Below are 4,781 nucleotides of genomic sequence, written 5' to 3'. Positions count from 1 at the left end.
GTGCCAACAAGGCCACAGGGGAGGAGAAGACAGCAGGACACTTCTGGGGTGGTGGCACTATGCACCCCAGGGCTCCTGCAGTCTTCTCTCCCCAGCACCTCCCCCATCCCACCATGTTCCCCTGAGGCTGAGGCTGGGCAGAGTGAGTCTCAGGCATCAGCAAGGTGGAAAACTTCTGGAAGGCACCCAGGATGGACTTTAGAGGCAGAAGATGGAGACGGAAAAAGTCCGGTGGTCAGGAAGACCCTGATTATATCCCTGAGAGAACTGTGGCCTGGAGAGGGCCAGCTATTGGCAAGATGCACCAAGCTTGTGTTATAGAGTGGACGTAACCCGAGATCCTCTGGTCACATCACAGAGCCACCCTGCTGCTCTCTCTCAGACACTTCCTGGGGTGGCTGGGCCCCTGGGCACTTTACAGAGGCATAGCCTGACCCCCTTTACAGCCATCAGTCCAAGACCTAGAACCTCGTGGGCTGATTCACTTTGAAAAGATCACCCCAACTGCACCAGTCAGCAAAGAGCTGAGAGACACTGGAGGGGTCCCGGGAAGGAAGAGCTCTAGCCCAGGGGTCCACAGCACCCCCCACCCCACCAGTCAGTGGTGTCACATTGGGTAAATCCCTTTCTCCCTGAGCTGTTTTCTCTCAAGACACCACCCGCACCCTCGACTCCTCCCTCCCTTCCTTCCATCCTTTCTTCCTTTCTTTCAGCATTAGCTGAACTCCTGCCAGATACCTGGCCCAGAAATGAGTGAGTCTCTCTCCTGGATAGCTTCTGCACCCTGTCACCTCTGTTGGGTCATTGTGGGGATCAAATAAGTAGGCGGATGTGATGGTGTCTGGTAGAGCAGAGGTACTTTCCAGGCACGGGGTATGATTGCTATTTTTAAAGCAGTCCTATTTTAAAGGCAGGGCCTCCTTTAGCGGCATGTGGTGTGAGTAACAATGGCCAGTCCGTGGGGGGAGCCCTAGAATGATCGTCCTGGTTCTGTGCTCGTGAAAGCTCAAAAGCCCCACCGTGTTGTCCGGCTGGCTGAGCCGGCATCGATCCAGCCTGGCACCCCGGTGGAGCCACCTGCCTGCCCCCACTGTCCAGGGTCCTTCTCCCCTCCCCAGGGGGCCCATGGCAGGTGAGCCGGAGGGTGCCCAGGCTCCCTTGTGCTGCTCAGGGCAGTCCTCAGCCAACTCCATTGCAAAGGGAGGAGAGCACACTGACAGTGCAGGGGTTTCCTTTTAAGTTCTTCGGCAGACAGCCGTGTGCCGCTGGACCAATTTTAAATTAGCTCCTATTTAACGTGTTCCTGCAACAAACGTTCACATAGAAAAGTTCCCATCTGGTGGGCCTCCCCCTCCCCACTCTTGCTAATCGTGATCGCTGGAATGCACCTGGGTGGCCAACACACGGCCCCTGGCTTTCCTTGCGGGTCCGTGCGCCGAGCTCCACGTCCGGCACCAAGCTGAACCAGTCACAAGCGTCTATCCACAGCCCCCGTGGGCTCATCTGCTGAACGGGAGACAAACCGGACCTGTGGGTCTCACGCATTTCCATAATTATACAGTCCTGATGCTAAAGGTTCTGAGTTTATCCTATACTTCAGGGTTTAGAGCTAACGAGGCAGTAAACAATCCAGGTCTCTCGCTAAGTCCCTCTCCACGATCCCCCTGCAATTAAAAGCAAGACATAACCTTCCTCTCTTTTCGGGGATCTTGCGCAAGTGCTTTGGAAGTCGGAGAGGCCATGAAAGCGAAGGTACATCGTGCGTGATTCTCTCTCCCAGGCTTGGTTTGTCTGTAAAATGGGTCAGTTACATCGCGGTGCTGGCCTCCCAGCACTGTCAAAATGGGGGTAAGATACGAAAACATAATGTCATTCAAATTTTTTAAAGCTACATTTATTCCATTTCTACATTCTGCGATGATGCCTGCAATGTCTAGTCTCCGCGTGTCCTTTTTGCTTGAAGTCCGGGCAAGAGGAGAACATTTGTTGCTGTCATTGCTTCGGTTTGTGCTCTGCTTTTGAGGGTCTTGCCAGCAGCTCCGGGTCAGTCATCACAGGTTTTAAATGCACCGTCCTGGTCCATAAAGCACAACCAATTGGAACTGCTAGAGTGTGGATTTCTCCTTTGAGTCTACTGTTCTTGTGGCCGAAAAGTCTGTGTGGTATCTATGTCGGCAAATTAATTAAAGCCTTTTTATCACGATCTCGGTCCCTCAATCTTTCTCTTGTCACTCACACCCTAGCACCCACTCTTCCTTCCAGCCACTGCCCCTGCAAGCCACCAGACACTCTAATCCCTGCCTGGAACATCCCACCCATCCCAGGCGAGGCTCCTCCCTTCCTTCTAAATCCAAGTGAAGACTTGCCTTTTATCTCAAACCCTTCCAACATTGCTTCTCTCTGTTCCAGTCACTGTCATCTAAGTGATTGCAGCCTGATGGCATTCATGCAGAGAAATGGGACCAGCTCATGATGGAAAGCAACAATTGTATGAATATGTATTTCTCTGGTTCTCATCAGCAATGCCTTTCTCTACCCAGTACATCTTATCTACCTCCAAACGGTGAATACATCAGAACATTTAGGACTGAAAAAAGTCTTGGCGGCTAAGTGACACGCCCAAGGTCACCAAGCTGGTTCAGGAAAGAGCAGGGACTGGACCCAGCAGCCTGTCTCTTACTGCCAGTGTTGGTAACATCGGGCACGCCACTCTCCCATCACGAGTCCAGATTCCCGGGAGAAACTTCAGTGGTTTCGATGCACCAAGCTAACCCCTACTGGGTGTTTTCAGAATCTAACTAGGTGATACCTCTTCGATAGAGTCCTCACGGGAAAAAAAGGGGCGAGGGGGCAGGCACCTGGGTGGCTCAGTTGGTCGAGCCTCTGAGTCTTCATTTCAGCTCAGGTCATGATCCCAGGGTCGTGGGATCAAACCCTGCCTCAGGCTCTGCACTGAGCATGGAACCTACTTAAGATTCTCTCTCTCTCTCTCTCTCTCTCTCTCTCCTCCGCCCCTCCCCCCCATTAAAAAAAATAAAGTTTAGTAGTCCTTGTAGAGATTGACTACCAGGCATAATAGTTTCCTACAAATTGCCTCTTCCCAGAATGGATCCAACTTCTCTGAGCTTGCCATTTTGAAGGCAGGGCCTCGACAGGATCCTTGAAATCACAGCCCCTTCCATAACACACACACACACACACACACACACACTTTGCATCTGCAAATGGTCTGCCCTCTAGACAGAACAGGCCTTTGATGTCTAATAATTTCAGGAAGCTCATCTATTAATCCCTGGAGCAGGCCAACACACTTACTTCAAACCACAGGACCCCTGGTGCACATACTTCTTAGCATAAACAGCTTCTTCCTTAATATACTATGACTTTTTCCACCAAACTGGACTTTATTTTAGTTATTTCAATTTGAGACAAAGAGCAACTTGTGTCTAGACTATAAAATACTGACCATAGAAAGTGGCCTCGAACGATCAGCTCTACTGACAAGTGTAGTAACTCTTTCAAAGGGGAGACCTCAAAACTGCCGGATCAACTCTGTCTCAGCAGCGTGAGCGGTGGTCAGCGACTGGTCAGACGACCATGAGATGCTGGAAGCACAGCGGCTGCCTGCACCGCACGGGGAAGGTTCCGGAACCCGGAGGAGCCTGGCCTCCCCCGCTCGGCCGTTCGGAGCCACGCCGTCTCTCCAAGCTGTATTTACAACGTGCTCCTGATCTACCTGAAAGTTCCCTGAGCCAAATCCTTAGGCTAAACTCCTAGCTCACGAGAGACCCGGGTTACTCGGCTCACCAGGGCCTTGGTGGGAAGAGAAACCGTGAAGGAAAACTGCTGTCCTCTTTCCATGGTGGCACCATTGCACCCCTCCCCCAGCCCTCAGATGGAAAGGTGGACACTGGACCGCTTTGCAAACCGCAAAGGCCGGAGGAGGGTCTGGACTGTGCACCTGCCTCCCAGCCCAGCCTTCCACCGGTGTGGAGGGCTCTCAGCGGGTGAAGCCTCTACGGACTCCCGACCCGGGCTGCTCCTCATCAGCACCCAGCCAGCTGAGCCCCTTCTGTGCAGGGTGAGGGCTGGCCTCTCACCGAGCTGTCTAGCTGGGGAGCAGGAACCCCAACCCCCCTCCGCAGCACAGGAGTGTTCCCGTCAATAAGTCCCTCAAGGATTTGATAAAGTGCCTGGCACGGGGTTTGCTGTTCCGGGGTCCAGAGCGTGACCTGCGGCAGCCAGGAAAGGCTTCACCTGTGAGCTGGGAACCGAGCCTTTGGGAAGTGGTGTTGTTTGGGAAGAAAGGCTGGGAGGGTGCGGCGGCGCGGACGTGAGGCTGGGCCGAACCCATTTGAGTGTCGGTGAGGAGCGGTGCCAAGCGGAGCGAGATATGAAGGAGGCAGAGGCCCTGGAACCTCAGCGGAGGGTGTGCACCTGTTCCCCGAGTGGGACACCACTCCCTGTCACAGTTTCCTCTGAGGGACACGCCCTGCCTCTCCTTTGTCCAGCTGGTACCTCCCCGACCTTCAGGACCAGGGTCACGCGTCACTCTTCTGGGAAGCCCTTGCGGGCCTCCCTGCTGGCACTGTATCCCAGCCACCCCTGTCCTGTGTCCCCATAGCCTTAGCACATGTGGGGACAAGGACTGGCTTGCTGGTCGACCTCCCCAGTAGGCGGTGAGCACCCAGTACCTGGCTCCAAGCCCAGCATTCAGTCAGCATTCAAATCACAGTCTGCCGAGTGTTGGGGGGCAGGGGGTGCACTCTGCCCCCTAATGG

This window comes from Panthera uncia (genome assembly GCF_023721935.1).
Source record: "Panthera uncia isolate 11264 chromosome B2 unlocalized genomic scaffold, Puncia_PCG_1.0 HiC_scaffold_24, whole genome shotgun sequence".
NCBI lineage: Eukaryota > Metazoa > Chordata > Mammalia > Carnivora > Felidae > Panthera > Panthera uncia.
Note: the sequence above shows the minus strand (reverse complement) of the source record.